The sequence below is a fragment of the Bubalus kerabau genome, chromosome 16, assembly GCF_029407905.1.
Source record: "Bubalus kerabau isolate K-KA32 ecotype Philippines breed swamp buffalo chromosome 16, PCC_UOA_SB_1v2, whole genome shotgun sequence".
NCBI classification, from domain to species: domain Eukaryota; kingdom Metazoa; phylum Chordata; class Mammalia; order Artiodactyla; family Bovidae; genus Bubalus; species Bubalus kerabau.
In genome coordinates this window covers 10,030,500-10,045,293 of record NC_073639.1, presented here as the reverse complement: position 1 = coordinate 10,045,293, position 14,794 = coordinate 10,030,500, and the positions used below count along the sequence as shown (strand labels likewise).

The 14,794-nt window shown below is 44.8% G+C and overlaps 1 pseudogene; it reads left to right on the top strand.

Moving 5' to 3' along the window:
* Positions 1-9,932: 9,932 nt before the first annotated feature.
* Positions 9,933-10,730, top strand: LOC129630299 (DNA fragmentation factor subunit alpha-like; annotated as a pseudogene).
* The last annotated feature ends 4,064 nt before the right edge of the window (positions 10,731-14,794 follow it).

Here is a 14,794-nt window from a genome sequence, read left to right as displayed (position 1 = left end):
GAGTTCTCCGTCTTTATCATCCCATTGACTAGCTCTGAAACATGCAAAAAGAAAAAAAAACCCTCTGTTTTTCTTGAGTCTGGGGTCATGCCATATCTTGCTTGGAATTTTTCTTAGTTTGGGCTGCTATAAAAAAGTACCAAAGATTGGGTGGTTGGAACAGCAGACATTTATTTCTCATAGTTTTGCAGGTTAGGAAGGCCCTGGTGGAAGCCCCCTTCCTGTCTTACAGATGGCCGCCTTCTTGCTGCATCTGAACATGGTAGGGAGCGAGTGCTCTGGTGTGGCTTCCTCCGCTTACAAGGGCACTAGTTCAACCAGAGGGGCCCCACCCTCGTCGCTGCCGGAAACCAGCCTCAGCAGGAAACTCCTTTGTCCTGTCTCTCTAGCAGAGCCATGTAGTAACTAATCTTAAACGAGGCACCCCCATGTTCTACTCATCTCTGGCCCTGGCACACCTTTCAAATCTTTTGATCACACAATACCTTGTCTAACCTGTTGGCTCTTTCCATAGATCAAATAAGTAGAAACAAAGAATTAACAGATGACCAGATCTCTTCCCTAACTTCTCCCTTCAGGAATCCTGCAAACCATGTGAACACAATAATATCTAAAGAAAGACCACAAGAAATTGATGAGTCCACATGCAGTGGGAAATGGCAACCAGTCTGACCCCCTGTGTCAATGATTAACTATAATTAGTTCCCCTTTTCCCTTTAAAACTTTCCTGGCTGAGCAGAATCCTGGGAGTTGGTTTTTGGGGGATATGAGTCCATCTTCTCCCTAGATTGCCAGCATTCTAATTAAAAACAACTTTCCTTTTACCTAAAACTGCCTCCCAGGTATGGATTTTTGTGTTGAGGAGCCAGACTGAGTTCAGTAGCATCGTGAACTCATGGAAATCTAATTATCTCCCAAAGGCCTCACCTCCTAATATCACCATTTAGGGGATAGGGTTTCAAGATATGAATTTGACACAAACATTCAGTCCATAGCAGGCTTTTACACTGCCTGCTATGGACTGCTATAACACTGTCTTAATTGGTCCCCCTCACTTTCAGTCTCTTTTACATAGTTTTCAGATTTGTCTTCCTAAAATGCAGAAACGGCACATTACTTGCTAATGTAATATGTTTCAATATTCTCTGATTTACTGAGTCATGCTACTGATATTTGCAGCAGGTCAGAATCAGGTCCCTCCCAACTCTTCCATTTTAGCTTCATCTCCAATTACTCCTCCTCTTTTCCACCCTCTCTTCTTTGCTTCCTTTGCTAAAACTCTTTCCTCTAACCCCATCTGCTTGGCAAGGCAAATACTGCTCATTCTTTCTGGCCCAGCTCAAATGTGATAGCTTTTATGAAGTCTCCTCCCCAGGCAGAATCAATCATTCCTTTGTCTTGTTATTTATAGGTTAAGTGTCTCTTAACGCTGGTTGCATATTAAGATCACCTGTTCTCCAAAGGATCTACACACACACACACACATATATATACACATATAGATACACACCGGAGAAGGCAATGGCACCCCACTCCAGTACTTTTGCCTAGAAAATCCCATGGATGGAGGAGCCTGCAGAAGGCTGCAGTCCATGGGGTCGCTAGAGTCGGACATGACTAAGCGACTTCACTTTCACTTTCACTTTCATGCATTGGAGAAGGCAATGGCAGCCCACTCCAGTGTTCTTGCCTGGAGAATCCCAGTGATGGGGGAGCCTGGTGGGCTGCCGTCTATGGGGTCACACAGAGTCGGACACGACTGAAGTGACTTAGCAGCAGTAGCATAGATACACACACCTAAAACAAGACATTCAGCCACAAGATTATGAGGGCTGACAAGTCTGAATCAATGTGGTCAGCAAGCTGGAGACCCAGGAGAGTCAATGGTGTGGTTCAGGTCCAAAGGGCAGCAGACTCAAGATCGGGAAAGAGCTGATGTTTCAGTTCAAGTTTAAAGACAGGGGAAAAAAATGTCCTAGCATGAGGAACTAGGCTGGAGGAATTTTCTCTTATTCAGGAGAGGGTCAGAATTTTTGTTTTATTCAGACCTTCAACCCTCAGAGAAACACCAGGATGATGTTTGACCAAATATCCAGGTACCCTGTGGCCCAGTCATGTCAGTATGTAAAATTGACCATCATACCTGGGGAACTATTAAAAAACACAAATATTGCTGGCCCCATCCCCGGGGCTTTAGTTTCACTGGTCAGGGGTAGAACCTAGGCATCAATGTATTCAATGTTTTAAACTTCTTTCTTGCGTGAGTGAAGAAAGCCAAGTAAGTTACTCATATATATGCTTGTTATAGACAGTGGGACCTTTGAGGGCAGGAAAGGTCCTTACTCCTGGTTACCTCAAAACCTGCCTCCATGGCAGATAATACTAGATACTGAATTATTGTTTTTGTTTAGTTGCTAAGTCGTCTCTGACTCTTTGTGACCCCATGGACTGCAGCGTTCCAGGCTCCTCTGTCCTCCACTAACTCCTAGAGTTTGCTCAAATTCATGTCCCACTGAATCTGCTATCTAACCATCTCATTCTCTGCTGCCCCCTTCTTTGGCCTTCAGCCTTTCCTAACTGAATTGATGCTTCATGTTTAATTGGACCACAATGTGGTATTACTAGTGTATTATCACTACAGTTATAGGTTGAATCACTGCTTAGTCACTTGATCTTGTCTGACTCTCTGTCACTCCATGGACTATAGCCAGCTAGTCTCCTCTGTCCATGGAATTTTCCAGGCAAGAATAAATACTCTACTTCAGGGGATCCTCCCAACCCAGGGGTTGAACCCGAGTCTCTTGTGTCTCCTGCACTGGCAGGTGGGATTCTTTATCACTGGCACCACCTGACAGGTTGAATTATGTCCCCCCAAAAGATTTGAGACCTTCGAAATCCAAGTGATTTTGTGATATATATTGCAAATCTCTTGAACAATTTTCTAGAATGGATCATCTGAACTGTTGTCATTCAGAAGCTATCCATAGATCCACTAGAAATTAATAAGCAGGCACCTGGATTATCAATTCATCCTTTCTTCCCCAGAGCTTAATCAACTCAGGATCTGTTGGAGGAAGTTCAGGATGAACGTGTGGGCTTGGGTGTCCCATCAAGGTCACCGAGAGGCTCGGCTGGCTCAGCCATCTGCCCCTCACTCTTTGACGTCTCTTCAAATTAAACACCACGCCCTGTGGTAAAATTGCTCCTGCTTTATAAATAGCAGACTTGGCTGGAGCTGCACTGAAAATGCTACAGAGGAAGGGTGTCAGAGAGAAGAAAAAGGAAAGGCCACAGACACAAGGGCAAATTTCTTTGTCAGAGGACTCCAGTCTCTAAGGAATCTAAGCGCTCTCTGTGTAAGGGAGGTGTCCCCTGGAGGCTCTCCCCTCACAGCTCTTATGACTGTTTTCTTTTTAGATTTTTTTTTTCATGTGGACCATTTAAAAAATCTTTATTGAGTTTGTTACAATATTGCTTTTATTTTATCTTTTGGTTTTTTGGCTCCAAGGCATATGGGATCTTAGCTCTCTGACCAGGGATTGAACCCGCATACCCTGCAATGGAAGGTGAAATCTTAACCATGGGGTCACCAGGGAAGTCCCTGTGACTTAAAATCTCATCCACCCAAGCAAACGTCCCCCACTTTCCTCCGCCACTTTTTCACCCCTTGACTTTACTTTGGGTCAGGAAATTGCTCCAAGGTTACTTTAAGAACAGGCCCCTTTCTGTGGCCTCATGGCACGCTTCTAATTTCAGTCACATCACTGCGGAATTAAAACGGAAACTGGCCACAGGCAACACATTGTCACTGACGCTTTCTGCAGCCACGTTGTTGTAATATCATAATATAGTTTTATGACTGGCTGGCCTACGATTTTATGGGGCTGCTACAAACCTCGCATCTGCTCGCAGAGACGGGTGCTGAGTCTCCTAACTTCACTTTCTCTTCTCTCTGCCTCTTCAGTCCCGTCCCTGATGGGCACTGCTTCCTCCTGCGGGCTGACTCTTCATGGCTGTCACCTCACCATGGTCAGTCCTGCCGAAGCTCCTCAGCCAATTTTGTTTTAATATTTGACCTTTGCCCATTGCCTGCCACTCCCATTGCTCACATTCTCTCCATACACACACACACACACACACATGCCTGCTGCCTGCTCCCCGCCCCTCCCTGCAGGGCACGTGCTATACCAGCCTTTAAATCCAGGTCCTCTCTGTGCACTGTGGTGCCAAGTCAGACAGGGAGGCTGTGCCCAAGGACAAGGGCTCTCAGTGCCACTGAGAGGCTCACCTGGTCCCCGATCCTTCCATCTCTGGAAAAGCCGCACGTCACTGGTGGCCCGGGGCATCCCTGGGGGCTCCATCTACCAGGCAGGCGCAGGATACAGAGAACCCAGGGGTGGAGATACTGCTGGGCTCATCTTTCTCAGAGGCTGGTTCTTTTTCTTTTTTTAATCTCTGCTCCTCTCCATAGAAGGTGAGGCTTCCAGCATCTGGGGTGACTCTGAGGGTCACTTTGGCGTCTGCGTAATTTACTGCTTGCTTATTTCTCCTCGTCCATAGTTCTCTGGCTGTAAAGCAGGGCAGGAAGGCCAGAGCGTTAGGAGTACACAGGATGGCTTGACTTGCTCTCCTTGCCCCTAATCTGGGCCATCCCCCCTCGGACTGCGGAGGGCTTCTGTACAACCATGTTCCTTCTCTGAGTGATGTCTGGAGGGCAGCAGCCTCGCCACCACCAGGGAGCTTGATCCATCTGCAGAATTTCAAGCCCTACCCCAGACTTCCCGAATCAGAATCTCGTTTTAGTAGGATCCCCAGGTGGTTCAGCGTGCCGAGTGGTGGGCCCCAGGGCTGGGTTCTGGCTGAGTGGTGTTACACTCAGGTGTGAGCAGTCCTGGGGCGGGAGGGTCCAGGGCCCGTGGTGATGTGGAAGGCAAGCCCTTGAGAATGTTTGCAGGCTCAGTGTATTTATGGGATATCAATGTGTCAGCGCAGCAACCTCTTTATGGGGATAGTTTAATTAACGCTAATTGCTCTTGGCCTATTGTGTGGCTGGAGCAGGATTTACAGAACATCACCATAATCTAAAACCCTATAAAAGAGTCATTGTCTTTAGAGGACTTGTAACTCATGCCTGGAAACATCTTTGGATCTTTGATGCATCACCCTGATTGTGAATGCTGCTTGCATTTGCATAATTCTCAGAGGTATCCAGGCACTTCCTTTTTAGGGGGTCAGTTGCATCCGGGTGAAGAGCGATGCTCTGTTATGGGGGTGGCAGTTGGTGAGAATTTGCTTTACAAAGAGAGATGGATGGCTAATGCAGTTTTACTACCCCATTCTGTGCTTTCATGGATTACATAAATTCTGTTGTTGCTATTGCCTTCAGGCCAGTGGATGTATAAAGTTGTTTCCACATTGCTAGGACCCCCATCGCTCCTCCTCTGAGTGCCTGCAGGTTAGGGAGAGGAAGGGGCAGGCTTGAGATCACGGTGACCATGATCCATGAAGAACCCTGGCACCATCAGAGGAAGCTCACGGGACACTTGGCAGTGACAGGGACCTCTGCAGCCACCACTGACAGGGGAGGAAGGAAGGCAGCATTGAGCGGGGGGCCTGCCTGCCTGTGCCAAACCCACGTCTGAGATCACAAGCATTGGAGAAAACGAACACGTCTGTCTTGTCAACATTGACCTTTGACCGCCTTGCCCCCTTGCTCACCACCCGCCTTGACCTTTTTTCTCTTAATCTCTCCATTTCCTTTCATTTGAAAGGGATGTAGGTGTGTTTTGAGCTCATTCTCATTCTGCTTCAATTAACTTCAACAATAATTTGCTCCCCACAGTTACTACCCTCCTAGAGGAGTTGGGCCTCTGAAATGTTCACACCTCAAAATATAGAAAATCATTCCTCAAGGTTTCTTTTCCTCAAGGAATCTTCTCTTACTTTGAACTTTGGAAATAATCTCTTGCATGGTTCATGCCTTCCATCTCCTCCCCAATCACGGGGCAACATTGCCTTGCTCAAGATCAAATACTACCCATCTTCCCTGAGATGGGTTTATTTTTACTCTTGTTGTTTCTTGCAATCTCACTAAATTCCTGTGACGTTAAGTAGGATGGGTATCCTAATGCTTGCATCACAGGTAAAGGAACCACGGTCAGGGAGCCTCTTTCAGGAAGCAGAACTGGGTTGAGATGAGGACCTCTGGCTCCCTGTCCCCAGCCTTCGTGGGCGCCAAGGGCTGGGTCTTGCTTTCGGGCATGGTGGGAGCAGCGGCGCTGGCCCTCTGCTCAGCCTCGCCCTCAGTCTACCCAGGGAAGGCCAAGATCAAGAGCCTCACTGACACTGCACCCCCTCTTGAGCTTGGTTTGCCATCCTGCTGAGAGCTCGTGCCCCCATGTGTCAGGGGAGTCCCCGCTCTTCCACGATCAGCCCGCAACACAAAGGCTCTGCTCCTCTCAGGACTCTGAGTCTGCGTAGTGGTTGGTCTGGTAGGCATGACCCATTTTTCTACACTGAGCAGGCATCTGCCATCTGCAGGCTCTCTCACCCAGATGATTCAAATTCTCTTAAATCCAGTTACTCTGTCACTTGTCATTTGTTCTGCGTCCCAGCTTTGCCTCATCTGCTAATCTAGAGATCTGAATTTCTGTCATTTCAGTCCTTGCAATCTGTGGATGAATTGACAGAGATTCAGTGATTCCCAGAAAAGAGAGAGAGAAACATGCCTCCCTTCCTCCCACATTTATTAGCGAGCATTTGCCTCGCCTCAAGCCCAGTGCTGGATGCTGGGGGACAAAGCTGCCCAAGCAGAGATGATTCCTGGCCTCCGGGAGGAAACATGCCAGTGGGCTCATCCCTTAGAGGAACAACACAAAACAGCAAGAAGGACGTAGCATTGAATGTGAAATCCCTTCCATATCCCACGAGAATTAAGCTCCTGGATGGCTGGGGCTGGGGGGAAGGCCAGTCTAGTTTGCTGATAGATCCCGGCACAGAGCCTGGCATATGCTGGTGCTCAGTTCGAAGTGAACTGAGTCTCAGTTTGCATTACTGGCCCCAGTTCCCCCTCTTCCCTGTTCACATCCTTACCACGAGACGAGGCAGCTCCTCTAAGGGAGGAGACTAGCTCCCTGCTGCTTGGCTGTGACCCACGGCGGGGCCAGGGAAGTACATGACGACGCGTGAGTTCCCAATGGGGGCTCCTAAGAGCTGCTTACACATTTCCACTCACTTTTGGCCTCTGTCACTGCCATGAGAGGAGCATATCCTGGCTAGCCCTCTGGTCTAAGGAAGCAGAGAAACAGCAGTGCATATCCAGACCTGCAGCATAGAGCGACGGCCCCAGCCTAGCCTTGCCTGTGTTGGCTCAGCCCACCCCCACCCCACAGATGCCCAAAAGTCCAGCCAAGACTAGCAAAGTGGCCGCAGCTGAGCCTGGCTCACCCATAGATGGGCAAACCACACTACTGCTGTTTCATCCATGGAGATTTGGGATGGTTTGTTGTGCGGCATTATTGTGAAAATAGCAAACTGGCGGGCTTCCCTGAGAGCTCAGTTGGTAAAGAATCCACCTGCAATGCAGGAGACCCCAGTTCGATTCCTGGCTCAGGCAGATCTGCTGGAAAAGGGAGAGGCTACCCACTCCAGTATTCTTGGACTTTCCTTGTGGCTCAGCTGGTAAAGAATCTGCCCACAATGCGGGAAACCTGGGTTTGATCCCTGGGTTGGAAAGATCCCCTGGAGAAGGGAAAGGCCACCCACTCTGTTATTCTGGCCTGGAGAATTCCATGGAGTCCATGGGGTCACAGAGTCAGACACAACTGAGCGACTTACTTCACTTCACTTCAGCTAACCGATGACCCTCTCAGTCTGTTACCTGATTTCTTTCAGGGCCTGGACCTCCAAGTTGTTATTCACCCTTTTGGTTGTTCTAAAACCAGGGGTTGGCAAACTTGTTTATAACGGTTCAGATAGTAAGTGTTTCCAGCTTCGAGGGCCCACACCATGGTCTCTGTTGCATACTCCCTCCCTCCCTCACTCCCTTCCTCTCCAGGCACATTTTATAAGTGGGCCTTTAGTTGATGAAAGGAGCTCTGGGAATCGTTGAGTCTCTATCAGTTCATCTACAGATTGTAATAGGTAGAACAACAGAAATTCAGATCTCCAGATCAGCAGGCGATGTAAAACTGGGATGCAGAACAAATGACCAGTGACAAGGAAAATGAATTTAAGAGAATTCAAATTTGAATCATTTGGGCCAGAATCTTAATTTGGACCCTTGCTCTGGGCCCCTTTTAATTTGAAGGATATTAAGTACTAGCTTCAGAATCCCTCTAGTCATTGCTTTCAACATTTAAAATCAAAACAGAATTAATGTATTATTTAAAAAATAGGTTCATTTGAATATTAACCAGCCATAAAAAATAAGATGTTGCCATTTGCAGCAACATGGATGGACTTGGAGGGCACTATAAATAAATCAGAGAGAGAAAGACAAATACTGTATGATATCATTTATATGTGGTATCTAGAAAATACAACAACCTAATGAATAGGAGAAAAAAGAAGCAGGCTCAGATATAGAGAACAAACTAGTGGTTACCACTGTAGGGATAGGGGAGTGGGGAGTACAAACCAGTGGGTGTAAGATAGGCTCAAGGATGCATTATACAACCTGGGGAAGAGACTCAATATTTTGTAATAACTGTAAATGGAAAATAACCTTTAAAATTGCATAAATTAAAAAAAATGAAAAGTAGGTTCAATTAAATGGCACAAAAGCCAAAAGGTACAAAATGGTATACAGTGAAAATTAAGTCACCTGCTCACTCTTTTTAAAAAAAAATTTTTGCCACTTTATTTTTTTAATGAAGGATATTTGCTTTACAAAATGCTGTGGTTTTCTGTCATACATCAACAATAATCAGCCATGTCCCCTCCCTCCTGAAACTCCCCTTCCATCTCCCTTCCCGTCCCACCCTTCTAGATTGTCACAGGGGCCCTGGTTGAGTTCCCTGACTCATACAGTAAACTGGCTATCTATTTTACATATGGTACTATAAATTTCCTCGTTACGCACTTCATACATCTTACCCTCTCCCTCCTCCCCTTCCCCCGTGTCCATAAGCCTGTTCTCCATGTCTGTTTCTCCACTGCTGCCCTGAGGATAAATTCATCAGTACCATCTTTCTAATTCCATATATATGTGTCAGTATATGATATTTATATTTCTCTTTCTGACTTACTTCACTCTTTATAATAGGCTCTATGTTCGTCTACCTCATGAGAACTGACTCAAATGCACTCCTTTTTATGGCTAAGTAGTATTCCATTGTTGGAGAAGGCAATGGCACCCCACTCCAGTACTCTTGCCTGGAAAATCCCACGGACGGAGGAGCCTGGTGGGCTGCAGCCCATGGGGTCGCTAAGAGTCGGACACGACTGAATGACTTCACTTTCACTTTTCACTTTCATGCATTGGAGAAGGAAATGGCAACCCACTCCAGTGTTCTTGCCTGGAGAATCTCAGGAATGGGGAGCCTAGTGGGCTGCCATCTATGGGGTCGCACAGAGTCGGACACGACTGAAGTGACTCAGCAGCAGCAGCAGCAGCAGTATTCCATGGTATATATGCACCACAGCCTCTTTATCCCTTTATCTGTTGATGGACATCTAGGTTGCTTCCATGTTCTAGCTATTGTAAACAGTGCTGCAAGGAACAATGGGATACATGTTTTCCCAAAAAAACTCTATTTCAGTTTTGGTTTCCTCAGGGTATATGCCTAGTAGTGGGATTACTGGGTCATATGGTGATTTTATTCCTAGTTTTTAAAAGAATCTGGCATGCCATGGGGGATGGAGTTGGGGAGGACTCCCACACCCCAGCCTCCCTGACTTCTCCACATCGGTCTGGTCCCACCATGTAGAGGATGGAGGTGGTCAGTGGTCCTGCAGCTCTGGAAACCAGCGAGATCTGGGCTCTAAAGCAGTGTCTGCTGCTCCGCAACAACAGCTGGGAACAACATGGCATGGTGGCCTCTTGCCTCAAGGAGCTGAGGATCAAGGCTTGTGACATTCTGGCCGTTGATAAGTCCCTGGCACCTGTCACTCTGGTCCTGGCAAAGGATGGTACCATAATGGATGATGAGGATTACTTCCTGTGTCTTCCTGCCAATACTAAGTTTGTGGCATTGGCTGGGAATGAGAAGTGGACACACAATTCAGATGGAGGTACAGCTTGGATCACCCAACAGTTCTTCGACAGAGATGAAATGGATAGGGGCAGGGTTGAAGTGGAAGAACGTGGCCAGACAGCTGAAGGAAGACCTATCCAGCATCATCCTGCTGTCCGAGGAGGAGCTCCAGGTGCTCACTGATGTCCTGTGTTTGGAGCTGGCTCAGAAACTTGGCCAAAGTCATGCGGCAGTCCAGGGGCTCCAGAACACCCTCCAGTAGGTGCTTGACCAGAGAGAAGAAGCCTATCAGTCCAGGAAGCTCCTGGAACTTTACCTCCAGGCTTTGAAGAAGGAAGGCAGCATCTTGTCGAAGCAGCAAGAATCCAGAGCTGACCTCGGGGACAAGAGGGACACTGTTGACACCAGCGTTAGAGAGAGCTCCTCCAAAGTTACACCTGCGAGCCAGATCCTCTTGGTGCTGAAGGAGAAATCTGTCCCAGAGTGAGTTTGTCTAGTCAGGATCTGGAGGCGGGAGAGCACCAGGGACCCTGACCTTTGCAGGGAGACACTTGTATCGGGGCTTTTCACCTCTGCAGACCCTGAATCATAGCTGCCAATTTGCCTATTATTACATGCAAAGTTTCCCTTGTAGCTCAGTTGGTAAAGAATCTACCTACAATGCAGGAGACCTGGGTTCGATTCCTGGGTTGGAAAGATCCACTGGAGAAGGAAATGGCAACCCACTCCAGTATTCTTGCCTGGAGAATCCCATGGACTGTAGCCTATCAGGCTCCTCTGTCCACGGGGGTCACAAGAGTTGGACATGACTTACCAACTAAACCACCACCATACGGTCTTCCATAGTGGCTGCATCAATTTACATTCCCACCAGAAATGCAAGAGGGTTCCCTTTTCTCCACACCGTCTCCGGCATTTATTGCTTGTAGACTTTTTGTTGATGGCCATTCTGACTGGTGTAAGGTGGTATCTCATTGTAGTTTTGATTTGCATTTCTCTAATAATGAGTGATGTTGAGCATCTTTTCATGTCTTTGTTAGCCATCTGTATGCCTTCTTTGGAGAAATGTCTGTTTAGGTTTGATTCCTACTTTTTGATTGGGTTGTGTGTTTTTCTGATGTTGAGTTGTATGAGCTGCTTGTATATTTTGGAAATTGATTATTTGTTAGTTGCTTCCTTTGTTATTATTATCTCCCATTCTGAGAGTTGTCTTTTCACCTTGTTTGTAGTTTCCTTTGCTGTGCAAAAGCTTTTAAGTTTAATTAGGTCACACTTACTTATTTTTGCTTTTATTTCTGTTACTCTAGGATGTGGGTCACAGAAGATCTTGCTTTGATTTATGTCACTGAGTGTTCTGCCTATGTTTTCCTCTAAGAGTTTTATAATTTCTGGTCTTACATTTAGGTCTTTAATTCGCTTTGGATTTATTTTTGTGTATGGCATTAGAAAGTGTTCTAATTTCATTCTTTTGCATGTAGCTATCAGAGAATGGGACGACAGAGGATGAGATGGCTGGATGGCATCACTGACTTGATGGACGTGAGTCTCAGTGAACTCCGGGAGTTGGTGATGGACAGGGAGGCCTGGCGTGCTGCGATTCATGGGGTCACAAAGAGTCGGACACGACTGAGCGACTGATCTGATCTGATCTGATCTGATCTAGTTTTTCCAGCACCACTTATTGAAGAAGCTATCTTTGCCCCATTGTACATTTTTTCCTCCTTTGTCAAAAAATAAGGTACCCATAGGTACATAGGTTTATCTCTGGGCTTTCTTGTTCCATTGGTCGACATTTCTGTTTTTGTGCCAGTACCATACTGTCTTGATGACTGTAGCTTTGTAGTATAGTCTGAAGTCAGGAAGGTTGATTCCTCTAGCTCCATTCTTCTTTCTCAAGACTGCTTTGGCTATTGAGGGTCTCTTGTGTTTCCATATTAATTGTGAATTTTTTTGTTCTGGTTCTGTGAAAAATGCCATTGGTAATTTGATAGGGATCACATTGTATCCATAGGTTGTATTTGGTAGTATAGTCATTTTTATAATATTGATTCTTCCTATCCAGGAGCATGGAATATCTCTCCATCTGTTTACGTCATCTTTGATTTCTTGTAATTTTCTGTATACAGTTCTTTTGTCTCCTCAGGTAGATTTATTCCTAGATATTTTATTCTTTTTGTTACACTGGTGAATGGGATTGATTTCTTAATTTCTTTTTCTGATTTAAGTGATTTCTATATATTGACCTTGTATCCCACTACTTTGCTGAATTCACTGATTATCTCTAGTAATTTTCTGATAGTTTCCTTTGGGTTTTCTATGTATAGTATCAAGTCATCTGCTAACAGTGAGAGTTTTACTTCTTTTCTGATCTGGATTCCTTTTATCTCTTTTTCTTCTCTAATTGCCATAGCTAGGACTTCCAAAACTATTTTGAATAGTAATGGTGGGAGTGTACACCCTTGTCTTGTTCCTGATCTTAGAGGGAATGCTTTTAGTTTTTCACCATTGAGAATAATGTTTGCTGTGGGCTTATCGTATATAGCCTTTACTGTGTTGAGACAGGTTTCTTCTATGCCCATTTTTTTAAGCATTTTTATTATAAATGGATGCTGAATTTTGTCAAAGGCTTTTTCTGCATCTATTAAGATGATCATATGGTTATCTTTGTTAATATGGTATATCACATGTTACACTGTATTAATTTGCTAGTATGGTGTATCACATTGATTGATTTGTGTATATTGAAGAATCCTTGCATCCCTGGAATAAACCTGACTTGATCATGGTGTGTGAGCTTTTTAATGTGTTTTTGAATTCTGTTTGCTAGAATTTTGTTGAGGATTTTTGCATCTATGTTATCAGTGATAATCATCACCTGTAATTTTCTTTTTTTGTATTGTCTTTGTTTGGTTTTGGTATCAGGGCGATTGTGGCCTTGTAGAACAAGTTTGGAAGTACTTCTTCCTCTGCAATTTTTTGAAAGAGTTTCAGAAAAATAGGCATTCAGTTCAGTTCAGTCACTCAGTCGTGTCCAACTCTTTGTGACCCCATGAATCACAGCACGCCAGGCCTCCCTGTCCATCACCAATTCCCGGAGTTCACTCAAACTCATGTCCATCTAGTCGGTGAAGCCATCCAGCCATCTCATCCTCTGTCATCCCCTTCTCCTCCTGCCCCCAATCCCTTCCAGCATCAAGATCTTTTCCAATGAGTCAACTCTTTGCATGAAGTGGCCAGAGTATTGGAGTTTCAGCCTCAGCATCAGTCCTTCTTCTCTAAATGTTTGATAGAATTCCCCTGTGAAACCATCTGGCCCTGGGCTTTTGTTTTTTGGGTGAGTTTTGATCACAGTTTCAATTTCAATGTTTGTAATTGCCTTGTTCATAATTTCTATTTCTTCGTGGTTTAGTCTCGGGAGGTCGAGCTTTCCTAAGAATCTGTCCATTTCCTCTAGGTTATCCATTTTATTAGCATATAGTTGCTCATATTATTCTCTTATGATCCTTTGTATTTCTGTGTTGTCTGTTGTAATCTCTCCTTTTTCATTTCTAATTTTGTTGATTTGATTTTCTCCCTTTTTTTCTTGATGACATTGGCTAGTGGTTTGTCAATTTTGTTTATCTTGTCAAAGAACCATCTTTTAGTTTTATTAACCTTTGTTATTATTTCCTTCATTTCTTTCTGCTCTGATCTTTATGATTTGACTTTGGGTTTTTGTTGTTGTTGTTGTTCTTTTTTTCCCCAGCTGCTTCAGATGTAGAGTTAGGTTGTCTATTTGATGCTTCTGTTGTTTCTTGAGGTAGGATTGTATAGCTACACTTCCCTCTTAGAACTGCTTTTGCAGAATCCCATAGGTTTTGGGTCATTGTGTTTTCATTGTCCTTTGTTTCTAGGAATCTTTTGATTTCTGTTCTTATTTCTTCAGTAATGTCTCATTATTTAGCAATGTATTGTTTAATTTCCATGAGTATGTGTTTTTTACCCTGTAGTTGATATCTAGTCTCATAGCGTTGTGGTCAGAGAAGATACTTGATATGACTCCAATTTTCTTAAATTTACTGAGGCTTGATTTGTGGCCCAGGATGTGGTCTATCTGGGAGAATGTTCCATGTGCACTCAAGAAGGTGTATTCTTCTGCATTTGGATGAAAAGTCCTGAAGATATCAATTAGGTCCATTTGGCCTAATGTTTCATTTAATGTTTGTGTTTCCTTATTGAGTCTCAGTTTTGATGATCTGTCCATTGGGGTCAGTGGGGGGTTAAAGTCACCTACTATTATTGTGATGCTGTCAATTTCCCTTCTTATGCCTGTTAGTGTTTACCTTATGTGTTGAGGTGCTCCTGTGCTGGGTGCATAAATATTTACAATTGTTATGTCTTCCTGGTTTGAGCCCTTGATCGATCATTATGTATTGTCCTTCTTTGTCTCATAATATTCTTTATTTTAAGGTCTATTTTGTCTGAAATAAGGATTGCCACTTGGCTTTCTTTTGGTTTCCATTTGCATGGACTATCTTTTCCATCCTTTTATTTTCAGTTTGTATGTGTCTCTAGGTCTGAAGTACGTGTCTTGTAAGCAGCATATATATGGGTCTTGT